The following is a 13,602-nucleotide window of genomic DNA, read 5'->3' as shown; positions in this document are numbered from 1 at the left end:
ATGCAAGGATTTAAGCAAGAGTAGATGTGGCCTCAGGGAAGCCAGGAGGAAATAGAGAAAATGCTTCATAGTATACATAATTTGACCAAAAAGTCAATAAGATTTGCATACTGAATTTTGGATTTGACCAAAAAAAAAAAAGATAGAAATCAAGATTTCATCCTGAAGATTAGAGCTGCCACTTACCCAAAGCAGGAAGATTGGAGTGGGACAGGATAAGGAAGAACCCATGCTGCCAGGGCCCTCAGTTTGGATATCTGAAAAACATCCTGGAAATACAGTATGTACAGCGTGAAGTAGCCTGGATGTAGCAGTTCTGAACATGTATGTTTGAGAACTAGCAAAATGTGGAACCAGAAAAAAAAAAAAATCCATGTGTCTGGGCAAGATAGCCAAGGAGCAGGTGAGAGAAAAAACTCTAGAGTGTGCCAGGAGTAAAGGTCAGGGAGAAGAGGGGAAACAGACCAGGAGACTAGGGAGCCAGGGAGGGGCTGGTGTGGTGCTAGAGGCAAACCCGTGACAGAGGCGCCCTGGCCAGAGAACAAAGCATTTAAAGGGTGAGGGCTTGGTTAGTAAAATGCTGTAAGTAAGTCAACTAAGCTATGGGCTGCACATTGACCGACCTTTGAATCTGGCAATAGGGAGTCTCAAACACCTTGACCAGAGCTGTTCTTCCGGTGTGCTGGGAGCAACAGCCTGGTTGGCGGGTGCATGTGCACGCAAACAGAAAACCAGAGACTGCTTCTTCAGGAAATTCTGCCACAAAGGAGCAGAGAGAAAGAGCAGACACTGGAGAAGGGGCTGAAAGTGGAGGAAAGCTGCTGTTTTCTTTGAAGGCGAAGAAAAACGGTGGGACCTGTCTGTATGCTGATCAGAATAATTCGGGAGAGACTGGGAGGAACTTGATGATACAGAGTGGGAAGATCCCTGAGGAGGCATCTGAGAAGGTGGGGCCAGGTGCACAGAACTGGCTTTGGAAAGAGGCCCTCTGAGTCACAAGAGGTGACCTAAATACATCAGGGCTGAGGGGCAAGCTTCAGGGAGTTCTTTGTTGGTGTCTGTTTTCCCTGAGCAATAGGAAGCGATGTGAAGGAAGGGTGGCAAAAGGAGAGACTGAAGTTGGAGGAGAGAAGAAAGGGTGAGAATTTATTATTCCGGGGAAGAGAGAGGAAACAGGTTCACTGGGTGATTGGTTTAGTAGTTCTCTCATGGCTGTAACTGAATACCTGGCAAGAGCGGCTTACAGAAAGAATTCATTTTGGGTAACAGTTGAAAGAAAGGGACACAGTCCGTCACGGAGGAAAGGCACGGCGCTGCGAGCAGAAAGCGGCTGGTTACACTGCGTTCCGATCACACAGTCCCCACACAGCTAGGCAGCAGAGAGGTGAAACCCAGCGCTCCACTCGCCGGCTCTTTTTTCCCCAGAATTCTTAGCGAGTCCGGAACTCCAGCCTATGGGAAGGTGCCACCCGCTTTCTGGGTGGGTCTTCCCTCCTCAGCTAAACCTCCCTGGAAACAGCATCCCAAACACGCCTCGCATTCTCTCCCAGGTGATTCTAATCCTGTCATCTTGACAGCGGAGATTAACCGCCAGCGAGTGACTGTTCATTTTTCTGTCATTTCAAGAGCGGGTGGGGAGAAGCTGAAGGAAGGGCCTGAGTCAGGACTGGGGATTGGCCAGGCAGAGATGACAAAGTGAGTGAGCGAGGGGCAAAGGAACTTGGCTTTAGCAAGGCAGTGGTTATGACGGGCAGGCCATCTGGGTCAGGATACAGAATGAGGAGAGTGGGGAAGACAGAAAAGGCAGTAAGAGCCTTCAACTCGAGGGCCAGACACCGGTGAACTGAAGAGGTTATGTGGAAGACAGGAAGAGGTGGGTGGATGGCAGCACCCAGAGATTAAGGTTGCTCTGGGGATGCAATTCTCATTAAGACAGGCCCAGGGCTATAAACGTTGGTGTGGTCCTGAGGCGGGACCTGCAGAACAATGGTGGTTTCACTCTTATCTGAAGTATGAGGCTCACCTTCTGAATCATGGCTCTAAGGAGAGCCTTCCAAAGCTCCCCTGATCAATAAAGCTGGAGTTCAAAGCAGGCTTCCGACTCTCCGCGCAGTACTTTTCCAGCTATTTCTTTATACCCCGGCTACTTCTTTCTGCACTAGATGAGTTACACAGCCCATCATCCTGTCCCGGTGTTCTGTTCCTCACAGCCATTTGGAGTGACAGATAGGGATCGCTTCTTTTCAAAGGCATGATCGTATTTCCTAGAGGAAGCTCAGAATGCTGTCCAAGCTCAGCATGGGTGCTGAGCATGCAAAAGGTGAGAAGCCCTGCACCCCTCTGAACACTGGGTTCCTTCTTAGACCTGGTCCCTCCTTGCAGCAGCCATGACTTCTAATCTGGGAGTCCTAGGCCTGGAGGATGTGTACAGCCCCTTGTTTATTTGTTTCTGGGTTTGTTGGTTTGTTTGTTTGTTCGTTCGTTTCAGCAGGGTCTCATGCAGGCTGGCCTCAAATTCACTATGTGGCCAAGGCTGACCTTGAATTTCCTGATCCTTCTGCCTCCACCAACCAAGTGCTGGGAATACAGGTTTGAGCCAGCTTGCCTAGCTGGCAGGATCCTTTTAAGAAGGTGGTAAGAGCAAAACAGTGAAGGTGTACGCTCCTCCCTCCTCCTCCTCCGCCGGAGGTGCACACATCAGCCTGGCCCTGGCAGTTGCTCAGGGTTAACCTGCTGAATGGATGCATAGCCAGAATTCCACCAGCTGCTCTAGGTTAAAACAACAAAGCTCGTGCTGGCCGGTCCAACTCTATTTGGATCTCTGTTCTACTGTTCGTAATGCTGCTTTGGAATGGTGGATGGTGGATGAAGCCATTGGAAGAAAGCTGCTGGCTTCCATGCTTCCAGTCATGTCCAGCCTTCCTGGAACCTGGGAACAACTTTAAGAAGACACTAGGATTTTCCGTAAAGGGTGGCTTTTCCCCACCCCGTTCTGACCTACCATCGCCAACATTCTGAGAGTTCCAGGTGGACCAGCCAGGGTAATAGTTAGAGCCTGTCTTAAAAGAAGAAAGCGAGCAAGAAGCCCTCTGGTTCAGTTATCACTGAGAAATCAAAGCATGAGATAACTGAAAGGATCTTCCCCCAGTGAAGCCCTCCCACCCCTCACCCACATCCCCGCCCCACCCCCAAGAGACCAGAGTCCAGGGGCAACATTTCAAGGCCCCGGCTTCTGGTACTTTCTTCCTCACTCAAAACCCAGGAAGCACTGAGGAAGCGTTTGCTGAGCCTCAGATGTCCCGAGCCACACCACCCTGAAACTACAGCAAAATTATCTCATGGAGTGTTGCCACATCAGATTCCTCACCCGGGTTCTCGAGCCAGTTCTGTCAGCAGTTCCTGGCTCCACCTCGCCAGCCTCATCTGACATTGAAAAAGATCTAAACAGCACACGTGGTATTAGTGACTGTTCTGATGCTTCGGGATACTGGACAAATGCAACCCAAGGCAGGAAGGGCTTCTTTTGGCTTACAGTTCCAGGCAGTTTGGTCCCTCTTGGCAGGAAGAGGAGGCAAGCTGGTCACGTCATATCCAGTCAGAAAGCAGAGCGTGATGTGTGGCTACACCCAGGTCACTGTCACCTTGCTTCAGTCCAGGTCCCCAAGCTGGTGGGATGCAGCCACCAGTTTTTAATGGGGGTCTTCCTAATCTAGATAGCCTCTCACAGAGAAACTCGGAGATTTGTTTCCATGGAAACTCCAATGCCACCAGGTTGATAAAAGAAATCCACAGTCAACCTTTAAAGTGCACAGTGAAACTGTGGCATCCCGCTGACCCTCCCCCACCCCCACGTTAGTTACCTGTGCAGTAGTCAGGCCTAGTGGGAGCAGAAGAATTCAGCCGTTGTGACAGGAAATGTCACCTCCACCTGAGACATGAATCCATAGAAGTGGCCACATTTGGAAAAGCAGCTAGACAGAGGTGCCAGCACGTCGCCCTGCACGGCCCACCTCCCCGGCTCCTGTACAATAGGAATAGTCATGTTTGCTGCCTTCTTGCAATCATGGAGGGAAAGGAAGAAAGTGGGTGTCTACCTGAGGGCCCACAGGCAGAACTCCTCTAGTAGCAGATGCCACTTACACGAGGGAGGAGGTGGTCTCCCCATGGGTGCAGGAAGCCCTTGCTGTATGAAGTTGCAACAACACAGAGTAGGTGCCTTCTTTAGGACAGGGGCAGAGGCCAGATAGCAAAGTGTCACCATGCCTACAGGGAAAAGGCAGTCAGGAGAGGGCAGAGCGGGGGCGCTGCCTTCCAACCGTCCTGTATCTCCTTGTGCTGCCGCCATGAGCCCCAAGTGGGCTTGTCATCACCTCTTGCTGTAAACCAACACATCAAGATCAAGGAAGACTGAGTGGCCAGAACACACTCCAGCCTACAGATCCTGCAAGGGATGCATTTGTGACTGTGAGCCTGGTGGCAGCATTCCCTCACAAAATGTGCTCTGCATGCTAAGAAGGCTCGCTGTTGTTTGAGATTTAAAAAAAAAAGGACAATAGGTCACTTGTGTCATGTGCCATTGGGTGCAAGTGGTTCTAGGTTTTCAGAGTGACCTGGAATAACTTAGAGGCAGGATGCCCTTGAAGTTCTTGCCAGCCCGTCTCCCCTGGTCTGCCTTTTCCTTCTCAGGGGCCTCACCCCACCCTGCCAGAGCTGAATCGGTTGGTTTTGTTTGTTTGTTTGTTTTGTTGTTGTTATTTTAAGGACAAAATTTCCCATGCTTTCTGAGTTTATAGGAATTGGTTTTCTGAAATCATGGCGAAGGTGGGAGGGGTGTGTGTGTGTGTGTGTGTGTGTGTGTGTGTGTGTGTGTGTTATACAGAAGGTAGTAGCCTTCCTGTGAGTGCTGGCAGAGACTTCTAACCCACTTGTTCTCCAGAGAACACAGTCTAGTGGGCCTGTTACACAGTTACTCTCTAGCTCTTGACCTGAACACAGGGGGTAAAAGTTGAGTTTCTCTGTGTAACCAAGCTGAGGACCATTTGTTTCCTCATCTGGAAATAAAGAATGAAACCGACCTCAGATGACTGAGAGTCCTTGAGGTGTAGACACCACCTTTTTCTGGTGTCACAAGAGTTCTCAGGTGCAAGTCTGAGCTTTGGCCTCCTAACAAGCCAGCCACACCCACCAGTCTCTAACACTCCAATTAAAAGAGACAACAGCAAACAGCTTCTTTTAGCTTTTCTTTCTTTCTCTCTCTCCCTTTCTCTCGTTCTCCTTTTCTTTCTTTCTTCCTTCCTTTCTTTCTTTTTTTCTTTCTTTCTTCCTTCCTTTCTTTCTTTTTTTCTTTCTTTCTTCCTTCCTTCCTCCCTCCCTCCCTCCCTCTCTCTCTCTCTCTTTCTCTCTATCTTTTTTCTCCCCCCTACCCCTAAACAAGGTTTCTCTGTGTAGCCTTGAACTCATAGAGATCCTCCTGCCTCTGCCTCCCAAGTGCTGGGCTTAAAGATTTGTACCACCATCACCTAGCAAAGCAAAAAGTTTTATTCTAGTAGGCCACACCCTGGAAGAGAAATAAGGAGTTCTGTGTGCAGTCACTGATATGAGATTTAGGCTTGAACAAAGGAAAGAGAATTAAGCAGTTAATTAAGCAAATAATTGTGCAGAATTAAGCAGTCTGGTCAAGGCGTGATCTTAGCATTTTTACTATTTCAGCTTCAGTCTGTTCCACACAGTGGTCCAGTAAGTTTTCAGAACTATGTGTAGACTTGGGCCCCATGAGATGGCTCAGGGAATAAAAGCATTTGCCTTGCAAGCCTGACAACTTGATTTTCAACCCCAAAACCTGCAGTGGAAAGAGTGAACCAACTCCCAAACTTTGTCCTCTGACCTACACGCATGTGCCACGGCATACTCATGCACACACACATATATCACACACATACACCACACACATCTCACACACACTCATACACACACAAATCACCATAACAAATTGAATACAGTTTTTAAATTTTTATTCTAATTTTAGGTGCATTGGTGTTTGTCTGTGTGTACCACACGCATGCCTGGTGCCTTCAGAAGCCAGAAAAAGATGCTGAGTTCCCTGGAGCTGGAGTTTCAGACAATTGTGAGTCACCATGTGGATGCTAGGAATTGTGTGTATGAGGATTTTGCCTGCACGGATACAATTTCACCATGGCTGTGCAGTGCCTGCTGAAGCCAGAAGAGGGTATAGGATCCTCACTGAACTGCAATTACAGACTGTTTTGAACTGCCTACCCTGTGAATTTTGGTAACCAAGCCCAGGTCCTCTGCAAGAGCTCCAAGTGCCCTTAACCACTAAGCCATCTCTCCAGCCCCAATTAAAAAGAAAAGGAAATTTCAGACTGTGAAGTCTCCGGGAGGCAAGGTCCTCCTCTGGCGTACACCGTGGCTAGCGCGGGGTGTCTGGAGGGAAGTTTTAATAGGCAGGTAACCAAGGGAAGAGCCAGTCTCTTTAGAATGCCTCCTCTCCAGCCAGAAGGTCATGCTGTCCACTGGGAACATGCAGGACTTGTTAGCTGTGTCACCTTAGTTCTGTGTCACCTGGTGTTCTGGCGTTAGACTGTTTATCTTACTAGGTAAACTTCGTTCCAACCAAGGTCGAAAAAAAAAGCATAGTCTGCTTTATAGTGGGCCGATATAATCCCAGCTCTCCAGTGGACACAGGGAAAGAGCCAAAGTTTGAGGCCAGGCTGGTGGACACATGACGATTCTGTCTCAAAAATTCAAAGGCTCAGGCTGTACCTCAGAGGTGGCTCCTGTGCTTTGTAGGTACACACCTCAGGTTTGCACTGTGAATCAGTTCTGAGCTCCAAACCATCAGAGCCCTGTTCTGGGTGTTGATTTCAGCCTCTGGCCTCATAACACTCCCAGAGCCAAATAGCCTTTGTCAAGGACTTTGTATAATAGGGACTTCATTCAATGCCTCGTTGAATTAACTGGGGCTTCCTTTAAATAAGGGCTTGTTTTTAGAAGCTTGCTTTTTGCTTTCTTTCTTTTTTCTAACAAGGAAAAACACAACGGTCCTCGTCACAGCTTGTCACAAACACCTGCCTCATTTTTTCAGACCAGAAAAACACAACACACATACACAGACACACAGACACCCCCACACACATACATACACACACACAATAACACAATACACACTCACTCACTTTCTAACCTCAGAACACAGCCTCAGCCTGGTATCCCAAGAATGTTTGCTGACCAGCTTCCTTTCTCTATAGTTATTTCCTGGAAGAAAAACAAAACTCATTTTCCAAGTGATGATACATCTTTGGTTGCTGCTGAGATCAAGGGGAAGTCCTACTGTTACCAACTATTAACCTAAAAAAAAAAAAAACAATAAAAAAACCCTTTTTGAAATTATTTTCTTTTTCTTCTCATTTGACAAGAACATGTGTGCTTTCCCCTTTCTTTGCTGACCAACCAGAAAGGTGGTTTATTCATAAAGTTGCTTTTTCAGGCAAAGACAGCACTTAGACATCTGGTTAACACATTGCTTTTTGTGACCTTAAAATTAATTTCATAACGTCGTTTGGACAATATCATTTACCCTGCCCTTCAAAATGCAGTTGTGTGCCAGGCACAGTGGCCTTTAATCCTAGCACTTGGGAGGGAGTTCAAAGTCAGTGTGGTCCACACAGTGAGTTCCAGGCCAGCCAGGGCTACATGAAGAGACCTTGTCTCAAACAAACAAAAAGCAGTTGTGAAATTGGGACTGTAGCATGGTGATAGAGCACTTACATAGTATGCTTGAAGTACTGGGTGCACGCACGCCCACACACACACACACACTAGTACACACTAGCAATCTGTACCCACATACACGCAGAGTTAATGCAAGGATGGAATATTAAAAAACACCAGCTTTGGGTTTGTACATAGCAAACAAATATCTTAAATACTTTTCAAAATGTTCTGGAAGCTGAAACACGGGGCATGCTTTAGAAGATGAGAACGTAACTGGGCAGAGGAAGGAAAGCAGCAGGCAGCCTCCCATGCTGCCTTTACAGAGTCTGTGCACCTTAGCTTCTCCCAGGAGTAAAGACATGACTCCTGCCCCATTTCTTTTTAAAATGAACCGCACAGATGCCTGGGTGACCTGCCCCACCCCGGCAGGTTTGCCTGGGAGGAGTCTCAGTTACATGGAAGAGAACCAATCTGACCTCTGTTCAGTCAGGCAAGGCCTTGCTGTCAATCTTGCTTTGTTTTGGTTGTGCCGAGGATGCTGATCCAGGCTCCCACCCCATCCAGAGCTCATATCCCCAGGCCCTTGATGCCAGTTTGGGAGGGAATTTTGGGAAGATCCATTTTATTTCCCCCCAATAGTCTCTTAATCCAGCCCAAAATCTCAACAACTTTTTTTTTCCTGCATAACTTGCATAACAACTTCACCCAAAGTGCTCTCAATGCAACTAGTAGGAAAACTGGGTGCCTTTTCTACATGGAAAGCTAAAATTCACAGACATTTCCAAAAATATTCCGTTATATTTTTACAAGCAGTCTAAGGTCCTGAGAATAGTCCAAGAAGGCACACAACAGGCTGGACAGCTGGCCCAGAGGTTAAGAGCTCTTGCTGGTCTTCCACAGGGCCAAAGTTTGGTTCTCAGCATCCAGCATCTGGTGGCTCCAGCCACAGGGACCTGACGTACTCTCTGACCCCTGGGGGCCCCTGTGCATGTGCACCACACACACACAGAATACAAATTTAAAAAAAAAATAAAACCAATTCTAAAAGCAAGAACAAAAAGAAGGCGCACAAGACGCCATGTATCACCGAGTGCGTGTTCTCAGAAAAGAGAGGAATTCCAGCTGTGGGTGCTCTCTGTTCCTGTGAGTCACTTGGAAAACAGTGGACTCAGCCAATGGCCTTTTTGCTTTTTTAAACTAAGAAGAAGAAATTAAGAAAATAATGCTCCAAAGTAGAACTAAGTGCTACAGCTGGGATGCCTCGGTGTTCTCATTGCAGAGTGAACACTTCTTGCCTTTTTTCAAGAAAATAAACGTGGAAAGTGGAGTTATCTTTACACTAATTTTTGCTTTATTCTTCTGTAGGCAAAATAGGTATGTGGATATATCCACATACATATGTATATATGTGGCCTTTTAGGTGTTTCAATTTGTATTAAACTGAAGTTTGATAGATTGTGAGTTTTACTTAGAAATGTTCACCCAGCTTAAAGTCATAGAAGAATTGACTTAAATTTTCTTCTAGCTCTTCTAATGGATTTATTTTTATTTGTCTAAATTTCCAACATACTTGGGCTTTATATACTTTATAACACTTAAAAAAAAAGAAAACAGACTGGCCGGGGTGTCGTGACACCTTTGTTAAAAAGCCTGGGGTGTCACGGTTTATGAACCCTGAACTCCTGCCTTTATTGATGTTCACTTCTGCATTTTCTTTTCAGCTCTATCCACGTGTCTATTTGTGTGCCGGTATCAAGCTATCCTAATAAATGAGACTTTAGATATCTTTTGTGTCCTGACAAATACTGACGGGAAATACTTCAGAAACTAGTCCCTTAGGCATTTAGTAACCACTGTTTGGCTAGCCTGGCACTGTATATAGACCAGGCTGGGCATGAATTTATAGCAGTCCTCCTGCCTCTACTGCCCAAGTGCTGAGATCATAAGCATAAACTATGAAGCCCAGCAATTGTTTTGTTTCTTTGGGTTTTTGGCAGTACTAGTGATGGAACCCAAGGCATTGTGGGTGCTGTGGAAAACAACAACAACAAAAAAATAAAAGTTCATATTTCTGATACAGGGTCCCTTTACCCTTTAAATGGACCAGTCTGGCCTTCAGTAACCTCTACAACTCAAGAAGGTCTTGGATTTTATGAAGCTCAGTCTCCAGGGTATGAGTCTGTGTCACTGGGCCTCATTCTAGTAATTGTCTTTTAATGTCTTAGTGTGGGGAGTTTAGAAGATCTTGGGTGGTTCTGGGTCATGCAGTACCACTAGTAGCAGACAGTTGTCAGTGAACAAGTAAGAGTGAAACAGTATCGCAGGGGTCAAGGGTGGTGCTGGAGCAGGGGATGACCAAACATCTCTCTCTCTCTCTCTCTCTCTCTCTCTCTCTCTCTCTGGGCTTCCTCACAGTATGGTGGCTTCAGAATGCTGACACAGCAGTTTGAGGTTACAGTGAAGTGCTTCCATAAACAGAAATGCCTTGCCTTTCTGAAATATCACTCTGGTCTACATTAATGCGAGCATAAGTTTGTGCTTCCTGTGTGTGGACATGCACATGGGGGACATGAAGACTAGAGCTGACATCACGTATTTTCTTTCGAAGCTCCCCACTTTATTTTTCAAGGTACCATTTGAGATTGTCACTGATTTCTTAAAAAAAAGACTTATTTACTATTTTTCGTGGAGGTATGTTTTGCCTGCATGGATCCGTATGCACTGCATTCAAGCCTGGTGCCCTCGGGAGGCTAAGAGACAGCATGGGGTCCTCTGGAGCTATAGTTACAGCCACCATGTGGGTGCTGGACCTCAGCTCCGAGTCCCCTGCAAGAACAGTAAGCACTCTTAATGGCTGAGCCATCTCTCTCCAGCCCCTTCATCCTATTTTTGGAGACAGGGTCCCTCTCTGAACCCAGTGCCCTGGGACTGGGCTGGGCTGTCTGGCTGCAGGGGGGCTCCGGGGCTCTGCCTGCTCTCAGCTCCTCAGTGCTGGAATCACAGGCACATCTTCCCAGGGGCTTACCCGGGTGCTGGAGAGTTTAACGCCGGTCCTCATGCCTCCACAGCGAGTGCTGCACCAGCCGAGCCTCCTCCTGGCCACTGTTTACATTCTTTTCGTTATAAATGACTCATAATCTCATCCAAACCCAAGAAGAAACGTGGCTCCACATCTCAGTGGGACAAAGGTCAAGATTATGTTGTAAAAGTTAATATTTCTTGGTGGAGTGAGATCTGCCACATCTGACGGTGAAGGGGCTTACCACACGCGGCTTTCTCTCTCCGTTTTCTGACTAGTCTTTTTCTCCTTTTTTTGCTGTTTAAAAAAATCATGTGTATATGTATGCTGTCTATGTAAGTGTGATACAGGTGCCCGTGCAGGTCAGAGAAGAGCACTACACCCCGGGAACCAGCTCATAATCACCCAACAAGGATGCTGGGAACCAAACTCCTGTCCTCTCGGAGAGAGATCACAACTTTTTTTTCATTTCGTTTGTTTGTTTATTTGTTTGTTTGTTTGTTTGTTTGAGACAGGGTTTCTCTGTGTAATCCTGACTGTCACGGACTAGGCTGGCCTCGAACTCAGGGATCTGCCTGCCTCTGCCTCCCAGAGTGCTGGAATTACGGGTGTGCGCCACTGTGCCCAGCTAAGTTGATGCTTCTTGAGGAGAGGCACTGATAATTACATGCCAGCCTTTTCTTATTCTCATAAGGGATATTTAGTGCTAACTACTAATGTGGTCCTACCATTTTTTTCTTTTGAGGGAGGGATTCTAGGGGTTGGACATAAGGCCTCACACATGGTCAGTGCCTGCTTTCACTGACACTACTCTCCGGCCTCTACATGGGGCTGACTTTTACAAACACGTCTCTGTAAATCAAGCAGCGGGAGTGAATACTGTATGTGGAGGGGCGTAGGGGGTTCTCACATGAAAAACACTGCCACCATCCATATGGTAGTCGACTGCAGTTGGAGGCCTCGTTATGAACTCACATTTAGTTTAATATAATACAAATCATTCCATTCAGAAACACTCGTAGATACACAAATATGCCGGAATTCATTTACACACCACACACACACACACACACACACACACACACACACACACACACCTGTCCTCTGTCAACTGAGGAAACCAGGAAGCGATTGCACACTCAATAGCAACGAACATATCTGAGGCCATATTTTTGTCTCTATCAAGGATCGAACCCAGGTCCTTACCCATGCTAAGCCCATATCCTACCTCCGAGTAGCACCCTAACTCTCTAGTCTCAAATAACCAGGCAGGCCTCTGGCACCAGGAGGACAACTCCTCCAAACTGAAACTTTCCTGCATAGGAAAGACACTTTGATGGGATTTAGGAGGTTCCAGAAGCAGAGGAAGCTACAAGATGCACAAAATGTCCCCAAAAGTCACACAAGCAGTAAGGGGTGCTACAGAGAGGAGGCTCTCCCACCAATCTAGCTGTCTGAAAGCTGTGCAGAGAGTTGTGGGGCGCACAGCTGTGCTGAGTCCTCTGCTGTACTGGGGTTTGTCCTCTGAGAATGATTCTGCTTTGGGATCGCCTGTATTCCTGTGAGAACATTTAAAAACTCACTGGCTCATCAAGCTGGACTTCAGTGGAATGGGTTCCTTGATCTGTCATTTGTCCCCCATCTGGCATGAACAGACCAGTGTGCACATCTGTGTGGGAGAAGTCAGGGGGCACCAGAGTCATGGCTAATTCCAAGGCCACAGTGGGAGCACGCTGGACAACCTTGCTATTGCCAGAAGTTAAGCAAGTGCCGAAAAATGAGCAAACAGCAGCATCCTCTACACTGTCCCTGTGACAGCATCCAAGAAGAAGAAATGCTATCTCACAGTGGAAAAACATGACAGATATTCCCTCAACCAAGAGATCAAAGTCAGTGGTGATCACTATATTGAGACTACACACCTTTGAGATGCCATGATCACCCCCCAGAAACACAAAGTCCAAACACAACCAAAACAACCAGGAAATTTCCAGTACAGAGACGACCTATAAAATATTAGAGCCGTGCTCCTTAAAATTGCCAAAGTCACCCAAGCAAGGAAATCCTGAGGAACTTGTAGCTAAAAGGAGCCCAAAGGAACATGACAGCCAAATGAAATGGAAAGGCGGGGGAGGGGGCTGTCTGTGGAAAAGAGACATGGATGAAACCTGAATAAGCAATGGTCTTTAATGACAGTGAGCCAACAATGGTTCCTAAGTTTTGGGAAATGTGCCACACTAATATGAGGTGATATCAACAGGACAACCTGGGTGTGGGACTGATGGGAGCTCGCTGTACTATCTGAAACCATTCTACAAATAAAATCTTGTTTTCTCTTTTTAAAGATCTTTTTATGTGAATGTGTGTGAGCCTGTATGAGTGTATGTGCGCCATGTGTGTGCAGGAGCCTGCAGAGGCCAGAAGAGGGCACTAGGTATCCCGGAATTGGAGTTACAAGCAGATGTAAGCCACTTTATGGGTGCTGAGAACCAAACCCAGGTCCTCTGCAAAAGCAGTACTCCTACCCACTCAGCCATCGCTCCTATCCCATATGAAGTCTTTTCTTAAAATGCTATTTCTTCCAGCTAAAAATGAGATTCATAGAAGCTGACAGGCTGTGGCAGTTAGGAGTGCCAGCCATTGTCTCATTGCTATTGGCCCACTGCCCTGGGACTAAGGAAACCCAGCTGGGTAGCATCAGCCTCATCCTAGACATCTTTCTCCTCTCTCCAGTGTGAGCTGCTCCCCAGCCCCAGTGTGACCTCTATCTCCCCAGTTCCCGGTCTGTGAGAGAGGAGGATAGAGGTGATCATATCAAAGGATCAAAGGTGGAGGATGGTCTGTCCCAA

At 47.0% G+C, this 13,602-nt stretch overlaps 1 long non-coding RNA gene across 2 annotated transcripts; it reads left to right on the top strand.

Moving 5' to 3' along the window:
• The first annotated feature begins 610 nt into the window (after nt 1-610).
• Nucleotides 611-6,381, top strand: LOC129685158 (uncharacterized). 2 transcript variants are annotated; one of them, XR_008721442.1, is made up of 3 exons: nt 611-947; nt 2,211-2,320; nt 6,026-6,381. It is a non-coding gene; the product is annotated as an uncharacterized LOC129685158 (long non-coding RNA). The 2 variants fall into 2 exon arrangements; XR_008721441.1 differs by lacking the exon at nt 611-947 and having other exon boundaries at nt 1,436-2,320.
• Nucleotides 6,382-13,602: the final 7,221 nt, after the last annotated feature.

Source organism: Psammomys obesus, unplaced genomic scaffold, assembly GCF_907164565.1.
Source record: "Psammomys obesus unplaced genomic scaffold, mPsaObe1.curated_primary_1811, whole genome shotgun sequence".
Classification (NCBI taxonomy): domain Eukaryota; kingdom Metazoa; phylum Chordata; class Mammalia; order Rodentia; family Muridae; genus Psammomys; species Psammomys obesus.
This window is presented reverse-complemented; position numbering and strand designations above follow the sequence as displayed.